This window comes from Leuciscus leuciscus (assembly GCF_965113295.1).
Source record: "Leuciscus leuciscus genome assembly, chromosome: 2".
Taxonomy (NCBI): Eukaryota; Metazoa; Chordata; class Actinopteri; order Cypriniformes; family Leuciscidae; genus Leuciscus; species Leuciscus leuciscus.
This window is the reverse complement of record NC_138726.1, coordinates 61424646-61441222: the sequence shown is the minus strand read 5'-3', so window position 1 is coordinate 61441222 and position 16577 is coordinate 61424646. Positions and strand designations below refer to the sequence as shown.

Below are 16577 nucleotides of genomic sequence, written 5' to 3'. Positions count from 1 at the left end.
TCGCAATGGTATGTATGTGTTAGTTTTAACCCTAAATCAAACATAGTACGGTACTCGTACATATTTGTATACTCGTACATAATCCTGCAGCTTTTACTCCTAGTGCTGTCATTGGCTACTGCCTCAATTCCTGTACATATTTATCGCAATATTTGTAAATCAGTTGCGCCACTTCTTGGAAAGTAGTCAGATGTCCCACAGAAAGTTTATATTAATTGCATTATATTCATTAAAATGATTACAAATTGGTCCCTGTCTGTTCATGTTCCAATGATACACGATGTCTCTCCACACCTCATATCCTACCTCTGAGTAGAAAAGCTTATCTGACATTATCATGTCACATGACATCAGACACGCGATTATTTTGTGGTAATCAGATCAGTTACACTGCTGATAACTGCTGATAAAGACATAATTTTATTCATAGAAATGCCCACATATCAGTGAACTTATTACATAAAAATGCTTTCAACATTTAATTATGCAACACTCTTTACAGAAAAATATCCCATGCTTATGGATAAACTCACAACATCAAGTGCTGTGCTGGGCACATTGGGCAACAAGTGTCCTCCAACGTATTCGATCCGTGGCCAAGTTCTCCACATCTTCCCATGGGACACTGACATTCTTGTCTGTATCCGTGTCTTCCTTGGTCTTCCCTGTCTCCTGCATCCTCCTGGTGGTGTCCACTTCATCACTGTGTTTGGGTGTTGTTGTTTGGGCATGTGTAGGATGTGTCCAGCGAGGTGCACCCTTTGCTCTGTCTCAGTTTCTGAAAGTCTTCATGTGGAGTCCCACTCCTCCTCAGGATCTCTTGGATATATGCAGAACCAATATTGAAAATAGTGATTTATCTTTTTCCATATTGTTAAAGCGTTTTGTTTTCTCTTTTCAGCTTCATAAACTGTACTTGATGTCTGCCTAATGCCTTTATAAAAAAGTGTCAGTGCTCATCAGGTGTTTTGCTAAAGGACATATTCATTGCTATCCATTAGTTCTAGTCATGCAGTGACTTCATGATGCAATAGACAAATGTATATTTATGCAGGTGTTTGTCCGAACAATTGAAGATAGTGAGAGTGTTCAGGAAAACCTTTTGAAAACAATCAATATTTTGGGAATTCTTTTCAGTGCTGAAAGAATATTACAGAAATGACAAACTTGACATACTGGACATTATTCGGAGTTTGTTACCTTTACATTTCAATGGACTTAATGTCTTACATTTAGCTTCATTAAACCTTTTATTACAGTGGTCACTATAGTATACCATAACTATATATGGTATCATTATATCACTACCTGGTTAATGTAAATGTAATATACCTGTGAATGTATTTTATAGAAGCATTTTCTTGCTGACATTTATAATCATCAACTATTTTAAGTTTCCTTTCATTTAGTTACAATTAAAGTTGAGAATGTAAAATGTTGTGCTTACGTCTTTGCCTATTTTTTCTTTAAAGTGAAGAAACAAATATATTTTGTTTTATGGTACAAACACCTTCTACCTTATTTTAATTATTCTCAGGTTAAGGTAAAGTAAGTCAAATTCATTCTAAATAATAAGTATTTGAATGTCCATACTCACAACTTAGAAGAAAGACTTCTCCGTGGTTTAGTTCAGCTCAACTCTTTCATAAAGCAGAGACTTGTGGCAAGTTGGTTCTTTTTATATCAATTATTAGTAGTTTATTATAACAATAATAAGTGTTTTACATATAATGTCAAAAATCAAAGTAAAGTTCAAGAGTCTGTCAGTTCACTAGCTTCGCCAGCAGGTGTCAGGCTTGGATCATCAAACAATGGAGAGGCTGTCTTCCTTCACAGCGTCTCACTGGACATGTCATTCCAGCTCTTTTAAAGTCCAACTTTTGGACATCTTCAGAAATCTCCTCTTGGAAACTCCCTAAAACTTGTTCATTGGTCACCCTCTCCTGGAAACCCCCTAGGACTTGGTTATAAAGCCTTTGTCTCTCCGTCCTCCTTCTTCTGGACCTTTTCTTCATCGCTGGATCTTCTGTATCTCGTCCGCAACACATAGACGGTAATGATTGCATTTTTCTTCTTTCTTTGGTAAAGCTCTTTCTAATACATTTTCAATGTCTCTCTACTCTGCCATATGCTTAATAAATGTTTACAACATTCAGTGTGGTCTGTTTTTCTATATAAACCATTTTCTCAATAAATGACTTTACTTCACCAATTGCAGTGTTTCTTTTTTATAAACCATTTTCTCAATAAATGACTTTACAAACAACAGTTGTGGTGTCTTTTCTTAATGACAATTTCTTAATAAACATGTTTATAAAAACAAGTCTCAGTGTCTTTTCTATAAACCAATTAAACAATTTCAAATTAAACATGTCTCAGTGTCATTTCTAATGAACCAGATTCAAGGGTTTCTTATAAAAACTCTTTACAGTGTTTTTCTTAACAATACGGTTTCTTATAAAAACCTCTTACATTGTTTCCATACATTAAGGTTTCTTATAAAAACCTTATACAGTGTTTTCCTTTACATACAAGCATTGTTATAGTCAATATAAGCCTGTTTATATGAGTCATAATAGAATCAATTGCATGTTTCACCCAACAATTTTCACATAACAAAGTTGAATCTCATCTCTTGGTTTGTAAAAACATTTTTTTTTTTACATTACTGTATGTGTCACTATAATAGATTACCCCGTATATGGATATATATATATATAGTTAACTGATTTTTATACTGTTGTGCAGTAGTTTTGGCGCTACATTTGTCTTTGAACAGTTTGACATTAAATATTGGAATAAGCTTTCAAAATTGTGTGCATTAATTGTGGTTTTGTTACATTTATTTGAATATAATTTATATACCTTTGATATACTATACATACACTGTAAATGTTAGAAGCACTTTAGTACATGTAATTATCTTTAATCAAAATTCTGCAAAACTACCCATTTCTAAACTACCCAAAACTAAAAAAAATTCCCTTTCAAATGATCATGCATCAGTCTAATCAAATAAGCAAATTTGTGTCATTGATCATGTGAACTCGTTTTTGAATGGCAAACACACAAAGGAGTCTTTTGTTTTTAAATATGAGTTTTATCATTTAATTAGAAGGAATATATGTTTAACAGCCCAAACATTAAATATTTAAGGTATCTATCCCTGTAGCCGAAACCAGAAGAGATCTGTCATCATTTACCATAAATGGGCATGTAATTGTGACGCATCTGTTCAGCTGGGTTGTTATTGGTTGTGACTTTATCGCAGAACTCACTGTGATTGGACAATCGTTTAACCCATATAAAACGGCGCTTCATGTTAAAAAGTATGTTTTGGTGTTATTATTACGTTAGTTATACATTAAGTTAACTATACAGTGTCTCTATGTTGTGAGAAATTACTCCTTTACCGAGATCCCAACCCTAACCCTAAGCATGTCTGCACATTTCAATGAACTACAGCTCCATGTTTCCTGTTCCATTGATAGAATGGCAGAGATATGTGGGTTATGTAGTTTAAAATGTTTATTAATGAAACAATAAATGTTAAATAAATAATATATTTAATGGAGAACTGGATATCTAAATTTGTTCATTATGCTAACCTTTATGACATATATGAGGGACAGGCTGAAATTTTATATTTTACTGTGAGCACTTTAAAAATAACCTTTATGCCAGCTTTCCATATATGTCTGAAAACTGTGGCCAACATTATTTATTAAACATAGCACAAGCAGTCGTCCAGCCGATTTTCTCTTTGATACACTAACCGGACTTTGAGTTACAGCCATTTGAAATGTGCATTTTTTTGCTCTTCTGGGGGCCGTTGCTTGGCCCCTGGGGGTGGATGGGCAGTATAATCTACACAGATCTACACACACTATTCCTATTACACAAGGATAATGCACCATTCAGTAAAAAATGAAAAATTTAAATGAAAAAAATCCACTCCTTCTGATTGCTGCTTATATGCCTGACATCAGTAATGTCTATGCTTTCATTTGAAATGCAGTAGTAGATGTACTAGAATGATCAACATGGATCATCTTCAATTATGCTTGAAGTGTTTATAGATAGCCCACTGCAGCCTCTTGCTATTCACATAGCTTCCCTTTATTTCACTGCAAACTGGCATACATGCAAGTATGTGCAACTTTTTTCGTATTGTACAATAATACGCTAGCAACAATACACTATGTCTACCAAAACACTGCAAACATGTCTCAAAATCAAATAATTTTTCAAAACACTAACATATGTTCTCGTCCAACAGGAAGATTTAGTCAATCATAGCACAATGTCATAAAAACACTAACATCAGATGGAATTACAGAAACTGTATTATTTTATATGTGTCAGGTATACCCTTATATATTTCGATAATTCAATCAGCTGTTTCTCAGTAAATCAAATACAGGGGATATATTTGTGTTTCAGTTCACAATATAAGCAGCTGTTTACCTTGACTTTAGCCGGTAAGGTTTTTCCCACCCACATTTTTCCTACCGGTCGGGGATCGAACCGGCAACCCTTCGGTTACAAGCCCGAAGCCCTAACCAGTAGGCCACAGCTGCCCCTTTACTGACTTTATTGGCCTAAAATGACAATTTTATGTAGGAAAGAACACACAGAATGCAGAGTTTTTTCCCCCTATTTTTACAGAATTGAATACAGATATTTAATAGTGTGTGTATGCAGTGTTAGACACTGAGTTCTATCTATTGTTTAAGTGCACTTCACTGTTGGAGTATCATTGTTATACTTGCATCATAAATATTGTGCATATTTTCAATATTTAAATGACTGGAAAGTAGTCAATAAAACAACAATAAATCTAATAATTGCACTTAGTGTTAGGTACGTGCCACCTAATATGGCCTAATAGTCCTAGGAAAGCAGTTATCTGTCATTTTACATTGCAGTCATTTAAATGTAAGTACAGTATTTATTATAGCTGTGTGTCATAATACAGTAGTGAAATATGGTAGCCTACTGTTGTGTATTGGGGAAAAGGTAGAGGAATTACTATGATCAAAATACATTTTCGACCCTTCTTTAGCAAGCTAAACATTTTATGACCATATATTTTGTCATATATTTTATTACATGTTATAAATTTAAATATATTTCACACTTAACATCATATATTTTTGTTATATTTCAGAATATATTTCAAAATGATAAATATAAGTGGACAACGTCAATGTATTTGGAATATATGCCACATATATTTTTGACACTTTAAAATATATTTACATATATTTCTTTTGTGTATGGGTAGTGCTAACTGTAAGAGTTTTGGAAAATTGTTAAAAGTACTGAAAAATCTGTCATAGCAATCGTAAAAAAAAATAATTATATGTAGTTGTTTTTAAATTATGAACTAAACTAAAGAAATAAGAAATTCAAAATTTTCAAATACAATTTTCTATTTACTGTACCAAACACCACTTTCAATACACAATTTTCATCATACTTTATTAAACAACACTTTATTGGAGGACAAAAGCATAACGTTGATAAAGTAGCATAAAGAGAAATGAGATTCAAGAAAAATGTGTCTTCAAAAATACATTAACATCATATAACATCATACATTAACATCATACTGTAATGAATAAAGGATTACTGTAATGCTTTATTAGCTGGTTGTCCTGCATCCTCAATAAACAAGCTACAGTTAGTCCAAAATGCCGCCGCTAGAGTTCTTACGAGATCAAGAAAATATGATCATATAACACCGATTTTATCATCACTGCATTGGTTACCTATAAAGTTCTGTATTAATTATAAGATATTGCTACTGACTTATAAAGCCCTAAACGGCTTAGCTCCAGTCTATTTAACGGATCTTCTATCACCCTATAATCCATCGCGCTCTTTAAGATCACTAAATTCAAGGCTTTTGGTCATACCTAGGATATCCAGAACCACCAAAGGAGGGAGAGCATTTTCACATTTGGCTCCAAAACTCTGGAATAGTCTTCCTGATACTGTTCGTTGCTCAGACTCGCTCTCCCAGTTTAAAACTAGATTAAAGTTGCATCTCTTCAGCCAGGCATTCATATAATCCTACAGTTCAAACTACAATCCGGCCTCTAGCTCATAAATGCCAGAGGAGAACTGGCCCCCGACTGAGCCTGGGTTCTCCCAAGGTTTTTTTTTCTCCATTAAGGCACCTGATGGAGTTTTAGGACACCATTAGGTCACTTGATGAAGTTTTTCGGTTCCTTGCCACTGTTGCCTTTGGCTTGCTCAGTTGGGGATATTTTGGGGATATTTAATTTAATTTTATCAATCAATAAATTCCTCTTGAAACAAACTTTGTTGTATTATTTTAATTTAATACTGTGAAGCTGCTTTGATACAATCTGTATTGTGAAAAGCGCTATACAAATAAACTTGACTTGACTTGACTTGATATGAATCCATTCACAGCTGCTGAAGCCACACAAATGAGTGCCAGAGTATCATATTCATTCACCTATGATACAGAAAACAGATTTGATATTGTGTTGGAAAATAATGATTCATTATCACAGCTAAACTGGTTTCTTGCTCTTCCCTGTATCATGTTCATGTTTTTCTTCTTCGTCTAAACAGTTTGTGTTTAGACGAAGAACAGATGATGTGATCACTGATGTGGTGTAGCTTTTTCTCAACCAGAGGAAGAAGTCTCAACATCCCACTGTCAGGCGTTCTCCAGTCCTGGGGCCCGTTCTTCGTATGTCGCTAACTCAGTTAGCTGGATTTGATTGTTGGCGATTTGGCATGATCTTGTATTGTTTGGTTCTTCAACGCTCATCCTGGACTTGCTGTCATAGCAACATGTGCGCAAGCTTAAACCTGCTCGGGAGCAGCTTATTTCATGTTAACAGGATTAGATCCCGGCTTCATAAGCGGAGCTGATACGAGAAGTCCATGGGGAAGTCCAGCGCAGCGCGATAGTGCACTTTCTGAGATATATATTTTGTCTTGTGATTCGTGAGATTGTCGTTTTTTGTCGCTTTTAGGTTTAAAAAACAGTTTTAGGTTTTTTGTGGCATTTCCAAGCCACTTAAGACCCAATGTTGTAAAGCAGTTTATTTATTTTTTTTAGGCTATCATAATTTTTTATGAAGACAATCATGACCATGCCGATTACAGATATGTCACTCAGGCTTCACTAACGTGATTGGTAGAATAGGCTACCATAGACTGCCATCAAGGCCTCAATGAAGGGGATTATGTGAACAGAAAGGGGGTTCACAATGTAAATGTGAAGGCCCAGTTACAATTGGGATTCTTAATATTGCAGATTAGTAATATTATATCAAATTATATCTTCCATATCACAAATGTGAAAGCAAAATGGCCAGGATTTCAGAGATTCACATTTATGCACATTATTCGAAAGTGATAAGGAAAGTTCCACAATTAAATATCAAGCTCACTGTATTACATACACTTATGCTGATCCTAACAGAACTGCATTTTTTCATAGGTGATTATGACATGTTCCTACAGACAGGTGTTTTATGACCCCATTCCCTGACCCAAACCAGTTACAATGCAGCTCTAGCCAGGACAAGGGCACACGATGAAATGAACTTTGGCTAACTAAAGGGAAGATTTCAGTGTCTGATAAGTCTGAGGGTTGCACACCTGACAGGGCCTGTGACATTGTTGCATGTGCCATATTACACAACACTGCCAAAAAAAAAAAAAAAAAAAAAAAAAACTCTTTTCATTGAATGTTTAATAAAAGACAAATATGCTTAGTTCCTTGAGTTTTATTTCAATTGTTCTTTGTAAAGAAAAGCCAGTGGTCAAGTGCCTGCAACAAGAGATATTAGACACATGCCTCATGCAACAAATAAAAAGGAAAAGTTGGCTATCCACTGCCCACCTGTAGGCCTATGTCTCCTCTGTCTGTGCAGACTCTTCTGTAGGCCTTTCTGTAGATGTGGAATCCTGCAACTTATATTGCAGCCATAAAGCATACAAATATAAATGAAGTAAAGTTATTTATGCACTTGCAGGTAGGCTAGTCCCTCCATATGACAGTTATCTGAGAGGGCTTATTCACTGTTGGGAAAAATGTGATCAATAATTCATGTCAAAATATTTTTACATTAACATAAGTTTATTAGTTTTCACTTTCACAAGTCAAAGCAATTCATCATTACTCAAGATTTAACAGTTGAAATGACTATACGGCCTTAATTTAATGCAGCAAAAATTATTTTACAGTGTAGGCTACTAAGATCTTTTCTTCTTTTTTTTCTCAGCCTTTTTCTTGGTTGCTTTTATAAACAGCCAACCATTTATTTAACAGTGCCTTTTATAAAAGAGATATAATATAACTAAAAATTTCCATTATGTAGAATATTTTTGTACTTCACCTTTATTTGTTCCCATGTTCTAGTGTGGTGACTCTGACATTACAATGAACAAAGTAATTAAGCAATTATTAAAATACAAAAATATAGGCTAATTAGTGATAAAAACATCTAACATGGCCACTTCTAACGGATTTAAATTGTCTGCTACTTTTTGCCAGCCCTCTCTCCTGGCTTTGAGGTGTTGCCTGGCGTTTTGATTAAACATTAAAATTCCGAATAAACTTCGACTATTAGTTCTTGCTCTGCTGAGGAGAAAAACTGAGCGCGCTCTTTGGCCACGCTGAACAGCCAATAGTAGCGTTGCTGATCAATGTTTCTACTATCGATACATATCCCCTTTTAACCAGCGCATGAGCGCACAATTATCTCAGATAACTCAATCCAGCGATACTAATCATATCCAGCAAGTGTGTTCGAAGAACCGAGTTAGCCAGATCATGATTAGCACGATGATATCATCTTGGATGTGTCATTTGATCTCGGATGTAATAAGCAACGTACGAAGAACGGTCCCCAGGTCTGAAAGTAAAACAGAAAACACAAACAATTCAAATGAAGTTGTTTAATGGACAGTCGGGTCAGCTTATGTTCTGCGTTATTTAAAGCAGTGATGGTTTACTCTGGCCCTCAGCGTCCACTGTCCTGCAGATTTACCTCAGACCTCAAAACCTCCTGCCTATTGTCTAGAAGTAAACCTGAAGACTTTGGTTAAAATTTTCAGATGTGCTCGATTAGGGTTGGAGGTTAACTCTCAACCTCAAAAAGGAGAACGCAAAAGGGCCAGAGTTGCCTGTTCCTTATGTAAATTTACAAAGCAGCAGTCAGCACATTATATAATATACACATTGAAGTATTATATATATAATATTGCAGCACATAATAAGCTAAGTACTGAACAAAAACTGTTTTACCCATATCAACTGCAACCTATTTTAAAAGATCTTTTAGAAAGGCATGGTCTCTTTTGAGCCTTTGCCAGTGATGCTTGATTTCTTTCAAGACAACATACTCTTCTGTCACTTGTTTCAAGAGCTTCACTTGGTCAAAAACCAGTGATAACTTGTACAATGTAAAATTGTCAACATCAAATTATGTACTACATTTTACAGCATTGTTTCAATACAAGACATACCAATGGACTTGCACACTTTTCTGTCTTCTTTGGGCACCAGATGTTCCTTCCTCACCCGAAACAAAGGACTTATTCGATTAGCTTGCGTTGATATAAGGACTGGTCTTCCTTCTCTGCTGTAAAACAAGAAAGTCTCGACTTACTCTATGTGCAATTACTATTGTTCTTGAAACATAAATTAAGACGGTTATAATTCAGTTAATTTACCATATGATTCAGGAGAGAGCATTTGATAAGTAAATTCTGACTGAAATATTCTAGAAACTTTACCTGGGAAGGGCTGATCACGGCAAGATTTACTGCGACTCACTAGTAGCTCTTGTAATGGTTGGCTCTTAAAAGAGCTGTTGAGTTTGATATTGTAGATCTTTAAAAAAAGACTAAGTAATCCTGTAAAACAGAAAAGAAGGTCATTTTAATACATTACTTGCAAGTAGTCAGTTTCTATATACCTCTATATAACTGTAGGATATTTTTCTGTAAAGAGTGTTGCATGATTAAATGTTGAAAGCATTTTTATGTAATAAGTTCACTGATATGTGGGCATTTCTATGAATAAGAGTATGTCTTTAATAGCAAGCAATAATCATATGAACTCGTTTAAAAAACAACAACATGATTTACATGCAAACGGGACAGTTATCAGCAGTGTAACTGATCTGATTACCACAAAATAATCGAGTGTCTGATGTCATGTGACATGATAATGTCAGATAAGCTTTTCTACTCAGAGGTAGGATATGAGGTGTGGAGAGACATCGTGTATCATTGGAACATGAACAGACAGGGACCAATTTGTAATCATTTTAATGAATATAATGCAATTAATATAAACTTTCTGACAGTGTGTGGGACATCTGACTACTTTCCAAGAAGGGGTGCAACTGATTTACAAATATTGCGATAAATATGTACAGGAATTGAGGCAGTAGCCAATGACTAGCCTGACTACGTCAGACTTCGTACTTCCGCTCAATTTCAATTCGCTTCTCTGCACTCAGTCTGAGATAGCAACCGTTTTCCCCTGGCCTCAAAACAGCCGGCCAATCAACGAACAGAGGGCGGGCTGAGAGCCGTGACGTAGACGCTGATTGTACTGTGGATGCGTAGATTTACTTCACATAATCTGCAAAAGCGTTCACAGCCATGTTCACTCCGGTATTTCGCTCAGTGGTTTTGTTTTCGCATCATACATGTGTTTACAGTGGAAGTTAGATGCGGCTGAGCATGCGCATAACACACGCCATAACCAAACGTTATGTGATTGGCTTACGGGTAACCAATGATTTTAAACTTCAGACAAGTGCTCCCCCTCGAGAAAGAAAACACTTTTCAATTATGCCATGCCAGACTCTGTCTACGAAGCAAAGCGAAGTAGCAGAGTTTGGTATTACCAGGCTAGCCAATGACAGCACTAGGAGTAAAAGCTGCAGGATTGTGTATGAGTATACAAATATGTACGAGTATCATACGAATTTGACAACTTGTTAAATCTTGTGAATTATTAAGACTCTGAGACTATGTTCGTACTGATTGGGCTATGGGTTTTGTGAGAAAAGGTTTAAGAAACAACAAATGCTTGATAAAATGTTTGATTTAGGGTTAAAACTAACACATACATACCATTGCGAATATTTGCCTTTGCAGCTGTCCGTCTCCTCCGGTTACTTGTCCTCAAACAATAATGGGCTGTCTGAGTCTGAAAGGCCCTTTTGGTCTTTTCAGCTGAAAAAAGAGAAAAGAAAATATCATTATGTATAATATTTTTAATAATAGTAAAAGAAAAATTACTGATTTATCTTACAGATATTGGATGTTACATTATTAAGCATTAAAAGCATGTTAAGTGTTGTGGTTAATATGCATTTACAACAAATATCACTTTAAAACTACCAATACTGAGGTAAAAGCATGGTAAGTTTTGTTATTACTGTCCTTTACTACACCCATCACAGTAAAACTAATGTTACTGAGGTTTAAAGCATGGTAAGTTTTGTGGTGGTTACTGTCCTTTTACCACACCTATCACAGTAAAACTAGGGTTACTTTGGTAAAAGCATGGTACGTGTTGTGGTTACTGTGCATTTACAATAAATTTTACATTAAAACTACCAATAGTGTGGTAAAAGCATGGTAAATTTTGTGATTACTGTCTTTTTACTACACTTATCACAGTAAAACTAATGTTACTGTGGTAAAAGCATGGTAAGTGTTGTTTTTACTGTGCTTCTACTACAAATACAACTTTGGAACTAATAGTACTACTTTAAACCTGATATGAATATGATGAACTGATTGAAGTCTGGGTCTTAGGCCTATAGCACGTCACGTGACAGACAGTATCACCCTGTTTTGAATTAGAAAACGTAAAGCCTCCGTGGAGATGACAGATATAATGCAGTGACTATCGACAAACAGAAAAAGACATTATATCAAACATTATTAGGACAGCGTATTTACCAACGATTTACTACCGTATTTACTAACGTTACTTACCAACATCTGGCACACGTGAACTGATGCGGAATGAGACTTCTTCAGCGCGATTTCCTACTGATAAAATATAATTGTAAACATATCAATAAACAGCAAAGCAATCCAGCTTCCCTGGCAATAAGACCTAAATAATAACATTAAAAGAAATATATAAACCATGATAAGTGAATAAATGTTGATTAAACCGCTCCTCTGCTGCAGCCCGACAGGCAGAAAGAATCGTGCTGTGATCACGAAGGATGCTTCCCATTGAAATACTTTAGTTTTAAAAACGTGTTGACATCACGAAAATAACGAACTAAATTTAAAAAATCAATAAATTAAATTACGTGACCATATCACGAACTGCCGTGAGACTGGGTTGGAATGTCTAGCTGACGGACCTCCGCGTCGAAAACCGACGTCAAGGGTACACCTCTTTCGTTGAAACTTGACGCCAGGGAGTTTTGCTCCCTATTCAGAGTTATTGAGTGGCTCTTAAAAGATAAAAAAAACGTACTCGGTTACTAACGTAACCTCGGTTCTCTCTAGAAGAGGGAACGAGTACTTGCGTAAGTATCTTACGCTAGGGGAAAACCTCTTTTCCTCGAGATATTGAAGCCAAAAATTATCCTTAATTTTGCAATAATGTAAAACGCATTGCAGCAGCATGCAGACATGGGCGAGACAGCTCGTGCGCCCATTAGCTGCTCTGCGGCAACTGCACCAGCCTATCGATAGAGGCCCCTCATGACGTCAGAACCAATGAGGGTGCTTCGCGCCCATTACGTCATGTCCCGCCGAAAGCGGGTGGGGCTAGGGCTATAAATACGGCCCAGAGAGGCTGGTTTGGTCAGTTTTTTCATCGCTGAAGCGAATCAGAACGTGGCGCATGCACGGCAAGATACGCAAGTACTCGTTCCCTCTTCTAGAGAGAACCGAGGTTACGTTAGTAACCGAGTACGTTCTCTTACGAGAGGTTCTCTCGTACTTGTGTAAGTATCTTACGCTAGGGGAACACAGTGTAAAACGCCGTGCGTGCTTGAGACATAACACTAAAGTCCCAAGGGCAGGTGCCCGGGGCTCATACAGTGCCTAATCACAAGGGACTCACAGAGAATCCGGGAAGAGGGGCTAGAATAGCATCATTCCTGTAATATAGAGCTCTGATAAGAGCATATTATATCAAGTGTTCCACACAGCCAGGGCGAACTCGGCCTGGACTGATAAATATGGGGGACTTACGCACTGCCCACAGAAGTATACAGACGATCAGTGATCGACGCTCTAGCAGTTTCAGCATCCTGAGCCGATAGCATCGGGCGGGCAATACTGAAAAATTAAACCGAGAGCAACCTAGCTTGTAAAGCGGGAACCTCGAGGTTATAAAACCTTATAAATGTAGACGGGGAGGCCCAGCCTGCCGCCATACAGATATCTTGCAAGGCAATCCCACTGGACCAAGCCCACGACGAGGCCATGCCTCTTGTGGAGTGCGCTTTGACACCTATCGGGCATTGCAGGCCCTTGGATGTGTAAGCTAGCGCTATAGCATCAACTATCCATCTGGAGTCCCTTAGAACGTCCGCTGAACAAAACAAAGAGCTGCTCTGTCTGTCTGAAAACAGATGAGCGAGACACATAGGCTCTTAACGCCCTGACCGGGCAAAGGAAGCCTGCGTCCCCTTCCTCTTCAGATACCGGTAGGGCCTACAGGGAGATAACCTGTGCCCTAAACGGTGTATTGAGGGATTTAGGAACATATCCGTGCTTTGGTTTGAGTATGACTCTCGAGTCATTAGGCCCAAACTCCATACACGTCGCGCTCACTGAGAGCGCTTGCAAATCCCCTATGCGCTTCACTGAAGCGAGAGCCAGAAGAAACACTGTTTTGAAAGACAAGAGTTTCAGGTCTATTGACTGTATTGGCTCGAATGGGGCACCTTTCATGGCTTCCAGAACCGTGGAAAGGTCCCAAACGGGAACTGAGGGAGGTCTGGGAGGGTTCAGCCTCTTAGCTCCTCTAAGGAAGCGAATGACCAGATCGTTCCTTCCTAATGACTGGCCAAGCGGTGGTTCAGCGAACGCTGCTATGGCCGCCACATAAACTTTGAGCGTGGATGGGGTTCTGCCCTTATCCAGAAGCTCTTGTAAAAAGGAGAGAACCTCCGGCACCCCACAGTGTGAGGGTGAAGTGCCACTCGCTGTACACCAGCTAGTGAACACAGACCATTTTGAGGAATAGAGCCGCCTTGTAGATGGAGCTCTAGCCTGTGTGATCGTGTTTAACACTCCCGCTGGGAGGTTAACGGGTACCCGTTGATGGCCCACACATGTAGGGACCAAAGCTCCGGGTAAGGATGCCAGATCGAGCCGTTTGCCTGCGAGAGGAGATCCCTCCTCACCGGTATCGGCCACGGGGTGGTACTCGTCAGCTGCATCAGGACTGGAAACCAGACTTGGTTTGTCCAAAAATGGGGCGACGAGTAGCACCGGGCATCCGCTCTCCCTGATTCGCTCTAACACCTGGGGTAGAAGCGTGACAGGGGGAAACGCATAGAGCGGGCAGCGGGGCCAGACGTGAGCCAGCGCATCCCTGCTCTTGGAGAAAAAATCCTGACAATGAGCGTTCTCTTGAGACGCAAATAGGTCTATTTTCGCTCTGCCAAATGTCTTCCATAGCAGTTTGACTGTCTGTGGGTGTAAAGACCATTCTCCTGCCGGAAGATAGTTTCTGGACAGTCTGTCTGGTCCCAGATTCAGATGGCCGGGCACATGCGCTGCCCTGAGCGAGCGCAGATTGTGCTGAGCCCAGACCAGGAGGCGTTCCGTCAGCCTGTGCAGGATTCTGGATCTGATACCTCCTTGGTGATTTATATAAGCCACCACTGACATGTTGTCCGAACGGACCAAGACGTGGTGTCTTTTTATCTGGGGACAAAAAGCGCCTCAGCGCGTTGTCGACTGCCATCATTTCCAGGCAGTTTATATGCAGAAGCTTCTCCCGTTCCGACCACTGGCCGAATAACGGTCTGCCCTCGAGCAGCGCTCCCCATCCCGAGGTTGAGGCGTCCGTAGACACCACCTTCACACTCGAGGAAGTCCCCAGGCTTACTCCTGACCGGTACCAGTCGGTCACTGTCCAAGGTTTCAGAGCTGCGACGCATTTCTGATCGACCTTGAGGCGCGCGAGACCGGAGGTCCAAGCTCTGCGCGGTGCGCGCTTTCAACCAATACTGCAGCGGGCGCATGCGAAGCAGACCCAGCTGAAGCACTGAGGATGCTGAAGCCATGAGACCCAGCATCCTTTGAAACTTTTTGAGCGGGACTAAAACGCCGTGGCGAAAAATCTCTGTCATGCGCTGAATACTTAGTCTGCGCTGCGGCGACAGCTGTGCTGTCATAGACAGCGAGTCCAGATCTGTGCTCAGAAAATATATTTTCTGACTGGGAGACAGCGAACTCTTCGCCCAATTGACTGTGAGACCTAAATTCTCGAGGTGATCGAGTAATATGGTCCTGTGTTCTATGAGCTCCGACTGTGATCAAGCTAGAACCAGCCAATCGTCCAAATAATTCAGCACTTGTATGCCTCGGAGCCTGAGGGGTGCGAGCGCTGCATCCATGCACATCGTGAATGCGCGAGGTGCCAGGGATAGGCCAAATGGCAGGACTGTGTACTGATATGCCTGACCCTCGAAGGCGAATCTCAAAAATCGCCTGTGACGTGACGCTATTTGTATTTGAAAATAAGCGTCTTTCAGATCTATCGACATGAACCAGTCCCCTTGGCAAATTTGCGAGAGGATTTTCTTGGTCGTGAGCATTCTGAACCGTCGTTTCAGAAGTGCTTTGTTTAGTCGTCTTAGATCTAGAATGGGTCTGAGACCCCCGTCTTTTTTGGGTACCAGAAAATATCTGCTGTACATGCCCCCTTCGCTCTGAGCTTGTGATAAGGGTTCTAAAGCCCCTTTGCTCAGTAACTTCGCTATTTCGGCTCGAAGTAGGTGTGCTACTTCCTTTTTCACCGTAGTATCGATTCGCGCCGCTTTGCGTTGCGGGCGTCGACCGAACTGTAGCGAATAGCCTCTTTCTATAATGTCTAGCACCCACTTCGAAACCCCGGGTAGCCCTGCCCATGCGTTTGCACGAATGGCTAGGGGTTGAATGCGAAGCGCGCTCTGGTCGCTCAGCGACAGAGGGGCTTCAGTGTGCTGCAACATAAGCGTCGGGGGGCAGGGGGCGCGCTGATAACAGCGGGCAGATTGGATGTGTAAGCTAGCGCTATAGCATCAACTATCCATCTGGAGTCCCTTAGAACGTCCGCTGAACAAAACAAAGAGCTGCTCCGTCTGTCTGAAAACAGATGAGCGAGACACATAGGCTCTTAACGCCCTGACCGGTCCTATTAGACCTGTCATGTCTATGTGTGAATGTGGACGCGGGATAGCGGGCACATTTACAACACTGAGAGCATTATCCGCCTGAGCAGAGCGAATGCATGTTGGTTTCGTTTTACAGAAACCTTGAGACATGCAGAACATAGTGTTTGTGGGCACTGGGCAGTGGGCACATTTACC

General features: G+C 39.5%; 1 long non-coding RNA gene across 1 annotated transcript in view; it reads left to right on the top strand.

Annotated features, from left to right (window-relative positions):
• The first annotated feature begins 922 nt into the window (after positions 1 to 922).
• Positions 923 to 16577, top strand: part of LOC309492584 — a 335811-nt gene continuing 320156 nt past the window's right edge. The window contains exon 1 of the long non-coding RNA XR_014203608.1: positions 923 to 963. This is a non-coding gene — a long non-coding RNA (uncharacterized lncRNA). The remainder of the gene's footprint in view (positions 964 to 16577) is intronic.